We start from the raw sequence: 12,311 nt of genomic DNA, 5'->3' as shown, positions 1-12,311 counted from the left end.
AAAGGTGGAGGAGGGAGTGGGACAAATCCTGGACCAAAAGGAAAATTTGGAGGAGGAGGAGGAGGAAGCCGAGGTGGATATTGTCTCCTGGGACCTCTTTGACTTTCACTGGGCTGTGGGAAAACAGAAGTGAACAATTTTTGGTTAGGTATATCAAAGTCAAGCATAAGAATGTATACTGTCTGTGGCAGGCAGAATTCTAAGATGGCTCCCAAGATTCCTGCCCCCTACGGTCATATACTGGCATTGGGTGAGTCCTTTTAAATAGGTTCTATGGGTCAGACACAGAAGTCAGAGAGATTTGGAGCTGCAGGAAGTGCTCTTCTGTTGGCTTTAAAGCAAAGAAGCATGCTGTGGAGAGGACCACATGGAAGTAAATGGTAGTTTTTCAGTTGAAACTGGGAGTGGCCCTACAGCTTACAGCTTGCCTTTGGACAGGAAAGACCACAGTCCTGTAAACAAAGGACTGAATTCTCCCAACAACTGTGCAAATTTGAAAAGAGAACTCTGAGGTCCAGGAAGGAATACAGTCTTTACAATACCTTTTCAGCCCTCTGAGACCCTGAGCAGAGAATCCAGCCAGAGACTGGATTCAGTCTCTGAATTCACTTTGGTCAGCCAGAGACTGACCAAAGAAACTGTGAGATAATAAATGGATTTTTTTAAAGCTACTAATTTGTGTTAATTTGTTGTGTACAATAGAAAACTATTATATATGTATCTGAGTTACACAGTCTGTAAGTTTGTATCAGAAAAAAGTGAAAATTTCTCTTTCATCCTCTGAATTCCTGGGCTCTTAGATGAAAGCTGTTATAGTATTGATGGGGAAAAAGATTGTAGGTAAAATCATATCCTGTGCTTTTGGTGGAGCCTATCCTTGGAATCAATTCCATAAGGGGAAAATGTCTCTTTATATCTTATTCAAGAGTTCAGGATTGTTTCAGGCCTTGAACACAAATAAAGTATTATTGAGCCACCTATTTTGTTCAGTACACTTAAGTAGATGCTGTGGGCATGGAGACATGCCTTTTGTGAGTCTACAGACCAGGTAGTAACAGTACAGGGCAGTACAACATGGTCCAAACAGAAGCAGAACGATAGACCCTGGAGTTTAATGCCAGGGTTTGAATTCTGCCTTTACAGTTTAGAGATTGCGTGATGTGAAATCCTTTTTGAGACTCTCTTTCCTTATCTGTGAAATGATGTTCATAGACGTATCTACCTTTTACCCCCCCCACCTCCTTTTTTTTTTTTTTTCCAACAGTAGTCATGTTTACTTCTGGGTATTGAGATTAAGTGTCATTTTAACTTTGTTTTTATAACTTTGTAAAGTTTGAAACATTTTCCTAATTTATAATGAGAATTTTTTTTCTAGGAAAAAGTGCAGGATATTCCAGAGATGCAGCCCCCTCCATTAGAGTGTGAGACAACTTTGAGGTTGTCTGAGCTCTGGAGGTAGGTGAGTTGTCTCAGATTCGAGTTAGATTTGTTGTGAAATATTACTTGTAAAGTGCTTAGGGCACTGGTTGGCTCAGATACTGTGCTCAGTAAATATTATGTGCTACCATTTGTTATGTAAACACCTAGTATACTCGTCGTAATTTTTGGAAATTCAATTTTTGGAAATAAAAATTGTTGAGAAATAGTGTAGGAAACAAATACATTAGAAATTTATAGTGATTAGTTTTGGATAGAGGAAAGACTAAGGATCATCTCCCTGAGAAGGCAGACCTTCCAAGGAAGCTGAACTAATGTCAAACGGAGAGGGCATGCTGAATAGAGGGAAACTAAGCCAGTGCTCTGGGATAAGAACGCACAATTCCTACTCTGCCGAGAGCTTCTAGAGAACACGTGTCTGCATTTCCTTCTTGCTGCCTCTGGTCCTTCGGGTATTTGTTCATTTGGCACTTTTCCCTTGCAAATTCTAGACTTTATGATTATGTCTTCTCAGTCATCTGTTTCCCCGATTCCTAATTCCAGGTTTTTGAACAGTAGTGGCAAATGTACCATCACAAACTTACAGTCCCTTAGCACTACCCTGCAATCTTTTCAAGTGTCTTAGGTTAACTGAGCCTTATTCCCCAGTGGCCTATAATCTTCTGTTTATGCCAATTTTATTAAAGTTCTCTACCTCTAAAAAAAAAGAAAAAGAAAGTTCTCTGCATCTTCCTGAGCTCTCAGGCATCCCGTCAGAATGATATTCCTCCTACTCCAAAATAATGCGAGCAATTACAGACACACTTCTCCAAGTAACTGGTCACGTAACCAAAGTCATTAAAATCTACATATTTCCTTTTCCTTGAAAAGTATTTTCTCAGAGCTCTGTCAATTTCCCCTTTCCCACCCTGCATCTTCGATGTTTGTCTCTTAACTCTCTTGTTTTCCTTAGAAAACAACTATTATTTATGTTCAATTTACTTTTCTAAACAGAGTCCACTTTCAGCCTTGAATTCCCTTGTTGCTATCACTTTCTTTTCACCTATTTCCTTTATAGTTAAGCTATGTTTCTGCAGCTAATTTCCTGTATTACTTGGTTTAGGAACAATCCAGGTAAGACATGGATACTTTGAGTCTAAATTTCTTTATATTCTAATGAGATTAATAGTAGTCCCTTTGTTAGGTTGGCTTTGAGGATTAAGTGAGTGAATGTTTATAAAGCCTTTGGAAAATTACCTATACAGAAGGAAGACTCAATATTACTGCCCACCCTGCCCATATAGAAAGGATATTCTACCCTTTACATTTCTATATTTCAGTAATTATTAATCCTCATGAATCTCATACAGTTAAGTTGGTGAAAGGCCTATTTCAATGAAAGGCCAATTTCATTGCTGTGGGATTGAGGAGAGAGACATCTTGACGGCCTGTGTAGCTCACTTTCTTCCCAATTTCAGAAGGCGGCAAGGGGGAAGGTTCAGCAGGTCTGTTAGATCAGGAGAGAACAGAATGATCCCAGAGCTGAGTGCTAAGGACTACCCCGTCCTTTTGAGGATAACCTTTATCTGATTAAGGAAATTTCCTTCAGTCCTGTTCGCAAAGAGAGTTTTTAACATAACGAATGAATAAGTTTTAATAAACAATTTTTATAGAATAAAAATAAACGCTTGTGCTAAACTGCTTATATTATTGGAGCTCTCAAGTTTATGTTAAAAAAAAAAAGACCATTATTTAGATGATCAAAGCCTGATCCTTTAAAATAAAGTGCGTTTCTCATGTTCTGAGACAGAAAATACTGAAAATCAGCTTTAAGGTCGGGCCAGTAAGACATAATACAACCTTTTAAAGATGTCAGTGTATTTTACTGGTTTATCAAAAATTATCACATCTGTAAGGCACTTAGTGATATGAACAAGGTCAGGCTGCCCGAGTGACTTATTTAATCACCAGCTTTTATTCAAGTTTCTGAGAGTAGATGAACAGAAGCACTGCTTCAGAATGATATACTTTTATGTTGTCTGCTTTATAGAAGTTGTAGTCTTCTGAAAAGAAAGTTTTTTTCCTTCCATTTGATATAATAGATTTTATAGTTCTTTGGTAGAAATTACTATGGAATTAATCTCTTCCTAAACTGGAATTAATCTATCCCTATTTTGAAATTATTATTTTAATACTTAAAAAAAAAACCAAACCAGTGTCTTTTTAAAGTCTCTTACAACTTTGAATATTCAGTAGCTTCTGTGTTGCTTAACTCAGTCCTTCACACATGGTAGGTGTTAATAGAAATGTCTGTAACTTCTGCGTTCAATGCAAAATGCATTTCCCCAGGTCCTACTCTCAGACACCCTTATTCATTCTGGGATGAGGCCTGGAATACTGTATTCAAATAGGTGAGTTGGATTAGTTTGATGTAGGTGATGCATGAGCCCTAGGTTGAGAAAAGCCGCTATATAAATATATTTTTAAAGGTTTTATTTATTTATTTGTTTGAGAGAATGAGCATGGGAGGGTGAAGGTCAGAGGGAGAAGCAGACTTCCTGCTGAACAGGGAGCCCAATGCAGGACTCGATCCAGGACTCTGGCATCATGAGCTAAGCTGAAGGCAGTCACTTAACCAACTGAGCCACCCAGGCACCCTATTTTAAGCATCTCATTTTATAGATAGGGAAACGGAGTCCCAATGAAAATAAATAACATGTTCAAGGATATTCAGATAGTGTCTTTAAGTACATTGGATTAAAAATTTGCAATAAGTTTGTTTTACCTACTCATGAAATTGTTAATATATGGGGACCTACATTTATACATGTCTGTAGAATGCAGTCTGATATTATGGATCTAAATTGTCCAGTGGCTCAGTCAGTTAAGTGTCTGACTCTTGATTTCGGCTCACATCATGATATCAGGGTCATAAGGTTGAGCCCCATGTTAGGCTTTGTACTCAGTGTGGAGTCTGCTTGAGATTCTCTCTTTCTCTCTCTCTCTCTCTCTCTGCCCCTATCCCCACTCATGCTCTCTCTCTCTCTCTGTCTCTAAATAAATAAATAAAATCTTTAAAAAATATCATCCAGTATGGTAGCCTTAAGCCACGTGTGGCTATTTAAATTAGATTTTAAATTTAAATTTACATTAAAGCACTCAAAACAGTGTTTCATCAATGATTGATAGCTACTGATACATAAGAAAGGGTAGCATTATTAATGTGAAAAGAAATCTGAATTAATAGTTCTGAGAAAAATATAAAAACATGATTAATGAAACTTACCAAGAAGCATGCTGCAAGAGCCAAAAGGCTCATGATCAGGTACAGTGGTTTCATCCTTATGATCACCCCTGAAAATAAACACAATAGTAGCTGATGAGTACTCCTTTGAAAAGAAAAATACTGTTTGGAATGTATTGTAGCACTTTGTTTATGACATAGTGCAGGAATAGTACTGTAGCATTTTAAGAAATTTGCCTAATGTTATTTTGGAGCAATATTGGTAAGCTTATAATATTTAGGTATAAAATAGTGGAAATAGTTTTCATTTTTGACTTGTAAATAAATAAAATAACTTGTAAATAAATAAAAATAAAATTGGAGGTAATTGCAAAGAGTGGCTCTTAAAATGTTTTACTCAATAGAAGCTTTTATGACTAAGGTTTTTGCTTTCAGAAGTACCTACTTTGAAATAGCACTTTTTTGGATTCGAACATCTTGGTATTATTAAATAATGGTTGCATTACTTTATAGATTTCTGCAGACATGTTTTTGTGATATTAGATCATGTTTTAAATTGAATTTCTTGGGACATCTCAAAAATAAGGAAAGGAAAAGAAACATCCCCCTAGACATAATTTAAAGAAAAATTATCATATAATATATATCCTCATTTTAACAGTAATCCAAGTTATTTTAGTCTATGATGAGCTGTCGCTAACTAATTCTGAAAATCCGTAGATGGTACATCAAAGATCAGGGCAGAGAAAAGAGAGGTGTCCAGGTATTTTACTCTCAGTAGGTCCTAAATTTATGAGATATTTCAAACACAAGCTAGCCTGCGTTCTGGGAAGGTAACTCTATGCACCTTTGTACAGACTGGTTTTCTGGCAGTCTGTTCTGACCAGTGGTTGATTGTGTCAGCTGGACGATCCTGAAAGAATCCTAGGGACAAAATTTCAGTGCGTATTTAATTGTATGTGCATATGGTTATTTCAAGCACCTTTTTTCCTATGACACATTTTTTTAAAAAGTTCAAAAAAAGGGCAAAACCATTAATAAAAATATACTTTAGACCAGTTACATATGAAAAATTTTTCAGTCATTGTGAAGTTCAAAAGCATTAAGGTTCATCCTGGGGAAAAGTTGATTGGTTGTTATTGGGTGGATTTATCATCCCAAGTACTCAGCTTGAATGCTTTACTCTGACATCCATAATTTCTTAAAATCCAGGCATTTTATGGTTTACCAATTTTATGTAAGGTATATACTATTCCTTTAGTGAAAATAAATGTTCTATAAAAAGCCCATGAAAATAGTATCTTTGAAAGTCTGAGAAAAATTTGGCATTCAGAGTAACAGTCCTTCAGTTCATGTTTCCATGTACCTACCGTTGTGTGGGGATTCTTCTTGGGGCTGATTATGCTGTGGGCCAAAATGACTCCTGCCAGCAGGTGAGAAGGAACAAGAAATCTCAGCTCTTATATATATCGCAGTGGATTTCTGGTGACAATAAAGAAAGACTAGTTGGAAGATAAAATAACTTGTGGTTGATATTCTTTAAACAAAAGATGGGAAAGTTGTTGTTGCCAATTTTGAAGTCTTTTTCTACATGTTTTTTTTTCATTTCTGAGGAGCTTTGACCCATTCAATATTTGGTGTTTCCTGAGGAAGCATCACACAAGTCATATTGTCTTTTTGTCTTAACAAAATAATCTGGAGCTTGTGTGTGTCATTGCCTATATTTTGAAGAGGAAGCACAAGCTGTTCTATTTCAAATGATTTCATTTTATTTTATTGTTTATTTATTTATTTTAGAGATTTTACTTATTTGTCAGAGAGGACAAGCAGGGGAGCAGCAGACAATGGGAAAAGAAGGCTCCCTGCTAATAACCATGCGGGGCTCTATCCCAGGATCCTGGGGTCATGACCTGAACAGGAGGCAGACACTTAACCAACTGAGCGTCTCAGGTGCCCTTCAAGTAATTTTAATGGGTCATCTTTGGTAATGTGTTGCTATCACCATACTTCCCATTATGTCTAAGAGCTAATTATATTATGTGATAAAATAAAAACATCGCATTGTTTTAAAATTGAACTCTTAACAGTCTGGAGACATTTTGGGGGAGAAACCGAGAATTATTATTTTTTCTATTTTTTTCTGTATTTATTTACTAAATTTTTGAAAGGACATTTCATCTAAGTAGACAATTTTTTGGTGTAAGGTTGTTCATAATATCCTTTCATACTTTGAAAATCTTTTTGAAGATATAATTAACACACCATATAATTACTCTACTTAGAGTGTACAAGTCAGTGATTTTTTTATGCTTTTATATTTATGTATTTATGTATTTATTTTTGTTTCAAGTTTTTAATCTAAATTCTGGTTAGTTAACAGATAGTGTAATATTAGTTTCAGGTGTAGAATTCAGTGATTCAGCATTCATATTCAACACCTAGTGCTCATCACAATAAATGTCTCCTTAATACCCATCACCCATCTAGCCCATCCCCCACCCACCTCCCCTCCAGCAACCTCAGTTTGTTCTCTATAGTTAGAGTCTCCTATGGTTTGCCTCCCTCTCTTTTTTTCTTTTCCTTCCCCTGCGTTCATCTGTTTTGTTTCTTAAATTCCAAATATGAGTGGAGTCATGTGGTATTTGTCTTTGTCTGACTGACTTATTTCACTTAGCATAATACACTCTAGCTCCATCCATGTTATTGCAAGTAAAAAACTTAGAATTAAATTGAGAAGTCATTACTAAATGGATGTTTCCAAATACTACATACTTAGTACTGTGGCCAGTTATGTATAGTGTATGTCAAATACATTGCTTGACTATTTGGACCACTGTGCTAACATGGGTTTCATGTTTCTATTTTTCTTTCAACTGAAATAATGAATTTGTATTATTGTTTTATACTTGGGCACTTCTACATATCTGGTCCTATATATTCTTTCTTCCATTTATATACCATTGGCTTAGTTCAATAAATGTTTTTGAAAAATGAGAAAAATGAATTTTGGGGTTAAGATTTGATCTGAGATTTGAAAATAGCAAAAAAAAAAAAAAAAATCTAGTGGTGGAAGGACAATAGTCAAGATTCATCCAGTTTTTCAACCTTAACTCTATTTTAATTCTCTGTGTCTGTAATTATGTCAAGAAATTTTTTTGAGAGATCCTTAAATGGACATTTTTTAGGGTGTTTCCTTTTACTAATGAAGAACTAAAATAGTAGTCTGTGACTGTGTTTTAAAAAGTCACATTAGGGGCACCTGGGTGGCTCAGTGGGTTAAGTTTCTGCCATTGGCTCAGGTCATGGTCTCAGGGTCCTGGGATCAGGCCCCGCATTGGGCTCTCTGCTCAGCGGGAAGCCTGCTTCCCCCTCTCTCTCTGCCTGCCTCCCTGCCTACTTGTGATCTCTCTCTCTCTCTGTCAAATAAATAAATAAAATCTTTAAAAAAAAAAAAAAGTCACATTAGTGCTTGTTATGAACTTGAGAAATTTAATTAAAAACAGGGTTATTCATAAAGTTTTTGATTATGGGAAAATTATACAGAGATAGTTTTACTCTGAGATGGTTATCTATATGAAGCCTTTATATATTTTTTAAATTTAATTTAAATTTTTTCGGTGTTCCAAGATTCATTATTTATGCACCACACCCAGTCCTCCATGCAATACATGCCCTCCTTAATACCCAGTACCAGGCCCTCCCAACACCCACACCCCTCCTCTCTAAACACCTCAGTTTGTTTCTCAGAGTCCACAGTCTCTCATGGTTCCTCTCCCTCTATGATTCCCCCCAATTCACTTCTCTCCTTCACCCAATGTCCTCTGTGTTATTCCTTGTGCTCCACAAGTAAATGAAACCATATCATAACTGACTCTTTCTGCTTGAGACTTATTTCACTCAGCATAATCTCCTCCAGTCCTGTCCATGTTGATACAAAAGTTGGGTATTCATCCTTTCTGATGGAGGTGTAATACTCCATTGTATACATGGACTATATCTTCTTTATCCATTCATCCGTTGAAGGGCATCTTGGTTCTTTCCACAGTTTGGTGATTGTGACAATTGCTGCTATAAATATTGGGGTACAGATGGCCCTTCTTTTCACTGCATCTGTCTCTTTGGGGTAGATACCCAGTAGTGCAATTGCAAGGTCATAGGGTAGCTCTATTTTTAATTTCTTAAGGAATTTCCACACTGTTTTCCAAAGTGAAAGCCTTTATATTTTTCATAAATCCAGGCTTTGAAGAAATAATTTTGTATTCTAGATAATATAATTTCTGTCTTTACAAATTGTTTAATAATATAATAAGTATTATTTATTAAACCTTTACCATATAGCATGTGGCAAGATAAAATGAGGGTTTTTTTTTTTTTAAGATTTTATTTATTTATTTTGAGAGAGAGAGCGCGCACAAGAGGGAGCAGAGGCAGAGGCAGAGGGAGAAGCAGGCTTCCCACTGAGCAGAGAGTCCAACTGGGGCTGGATCTCAGGGTTCTGGGATCATGACCTGAGCCAAAGGCAGAGGCTTAACCAACTAAGCCACCCAGGTGGCCCTGAATGAATGAGTTATATTATCATCTTTGTTTTACACATGGATGCTATTACACCTACCTCTGCTACTTCAAGGTCTAAATACTGAGTTAACTAGTATTCCATGTTGCCTCCCAAATATAAATAACTTTCATTAACTTAACTAACATTATATGTTATAGCATGCTGCAGAGATTAATCAAGTGAATTTATAGTCAGGTCATTTACTTTGAAGCCCAATACCTACATTTATTTGCCGGATAATTTTAGACAAGTTATTCACCTCATTGTGCCGTAGTTCCTTCAATTGTAAAATGTGAATATTTTGATTTTCATATCACAAAGTTCAGTTAATTCATTTAGGCATTCAGCATTTATTGAATATGTAGTGGGTGTCAGACATAATGCTAGTTGTTAAAGTCACAGCATATTTAAATGTTTAGTGTTTTAAAAATCTTTTGGGAGTCATAGGTGGTGTAGGAACAAAGATGACCCACTTTAAGAGTTGAACTTCATGAGGAAGTTGTGATACAACATGGGGGCTTAAGTGGGTACGAGAAGAATAAATGAAACAAGATGGGATTGGGAGGGAGACAAACCATAAGTGACTCTTAATCTCACAAAACAAACTGAGGGTTGCTGGGGGAAGGGGGGTTGGGAGAAGGGGGTGGGATTATGGACATTGGGGAGGGTATGTGCTTTGGTGAGTGCTGTGAAGTGTGTAAACCTGGTGATTCACAGACCTGTACCCCTGGGGATAAAAATATATGTTTATAAAAAATAAAAAATTAAAAGTAAAAAAAAAAAAAAAATCCTGTACTTAATTTCATTTGCTTTGTTGCAATTTCATTGTTTCAAAAATTCTAATGACATCATGTTTTATAAAATGTATTACTGGTTTGCTAATTTTAGGACTTGATTAGTTGCTGAACAATTATATGCCCAAATAGTGAAGATGATTTTTCTCTAAATTAACATGGAAAGCTCAATAAACTACTTTCTTGTCTGACAATAATTCAGTTACTGAAAAGGTGGGTATGTCTTCTTTCTTGTTTGGATGCCAACATATTTAACAGCCAAATCTTTTGAATCCAGGTGTGACGTGCATTGTAACAGATCATTGGCTCTGTAGGACTTAGTATAAACATTGGCAAAACTGAAAGACAATCTGAGTGAAAAAATGGAAACAGTCACACAAGTTAATCTTTAATTAATTCATGGCTTTAAATGATCCTGAATGAATACTTTGTAGAATGGTACCTAAAAAAGCCAGAGTTTCTGGTGACAGTGGAGTTACACTGTTGGTGCACTTACATGACAGGTGGAAAATATTTTCCTGATGTAATTAGATTTAGCAGAACTAAACTCAGTTATACAGCAACAAATTTGAAGTTTTCTGTCCTGTTTTGAAGTCCTAGTAATAACTCTTTCTATGGACTCGTGGGAAGCATATGAATATTTCTTTTAGATTAGTTAGAAGTAGATGATTTGGCTATTGGGTTAACAATACTTTAAATATGAATCATACTTTTGAACTTACAGATTGTTTAAAAGAATTTGTGTGGAGGTATTTGTTGTGTAGGATTAGTTAATGATGCCATTGGGCCCTGAGAGAAAACTTATTCTATTAAATTGAAGCCGTCTAGCACAATGACGTGGGATTAATAATAGGACTTGCAGATTGAGGAAAAGCTGTAACTGACTTGTACAGCATAGATGCTGCATCAGACGCAGAAAGTTACACACCTTTTTGGAAGTTGGTTATAGAATTTTCTCTGAGCTTTCAAGCAGCCAAAGTTAAAAAATATTCAATCAGATAAAACATTCCCAATGTTATGAACTAAAATCACAATAATTGCTTAAGAGAAATACCTTTTCTTCCTACTCAGTGCTATGAGAATTTCTCATTCATTTTCAAGAAGGAAGCATATTATTCTATAGAAAATGTGAAAGTGATTTTCACAGTTTAACTAGAATTTTTTCAGTGTATGACTATAAATATACAATTGCCCTTTAATTGGAATTTTGCTAGGATGTTTACTGTAATCATGTAATCAGACAATTTTTGTTCCCCTACAAGATCTCTCCTGGCTTCATACTAATTTTCAAGAAATATCTCCTTTTTTGTATTTTTTTTAAGTGTGGTTATATACAAGTTTTCTTTGTAAATAAGAACTAATACTTTACAAGTTTTAAACTGTAATACATTCATTAGTTAATAAATCGTGTTATATTTCTTTTCTCACTTTATATGCAAAACAAGTTTAGACATGGGAAAAAATTAACACCCTGAATTTTTTTTTAAGATTTTACTTATTTGATAGAGAGAAAGAGAGAGAGCACGAGCAAGGGGGAGTGGAAGAGGGAGAAGCAGGCTTCCCGCTGAGCTGAGAACCCACTGTGGGGCTCAGTCCTAGGATGCTGGGATCATGACCTGAGCTGAAGGCAGCTGCTTGACAACTAAGCCACCCAGGTGCCCCCAAATCCTGAATTTTTAAAAGATTTATTTATTTTTATTTGAGACTTAGAGTGAGCAAGTGGGGAGGAGGCTGGGCGAGGGAGAGCATCTCAAGCAGGCTCCATACCCAGTGTGGAACCTGACATGGGGCTCAGTCTCATGAGAAGAAGTGGTATATATACACAATGGAATACTATACAGCCATAAAAAGAAATGAAATCTTGCCATTTGCAATGACGTGGATGGAATTAGAGGGTATCATGCTTAGCGAAATAAGTCAATCGGAGAAAGACAACTATCATATGATCTCCCTGATATGAGAAGTGGAGATGCAACATGGGGGGGTTAAGGGGGTAGGAGAAGAATAAATGAAACAAGATGGGATTGGGAGGGAGACAAACCATAAGTGACTATTACTCTCACAAAACAAACTGAGGGTTGCTGGGGGAGGTGGGTTCAGACAAGGGGTGTGGGGTTATGGACATTGGGGAGGGTATGTGCTATGGTGAGTGCTGTGAAGTGTGTAAACTTCGTGATTCACAGACCTGTACCCCTGGCGATAAAAATATATGTCTATAAAAAAATTTAAAAAAAATAAAAAAATTATTTAAAAAATAATATTTATTCCTAAAAAAATTATTCATAGTCTACTGGTAAGAGTT

This window comes from Mustela nigripes, chromosome 1 (assembly GCF_022355385.1).
Source record: "Mustela nigripes isolate SB6536 chromosome 1, MUSNIG.SB6536, whole genome shotgun sequence".
NCBI classification, from domain to species: domain Eukaryota; kingdom Metazoa; phylum Chordata; class Mammalia; order Carnivora; family Mustelidae; genus Mustela; species Mustela nigripes.
Note: the sequence above shows the minus strand (reverse complement) of the source record.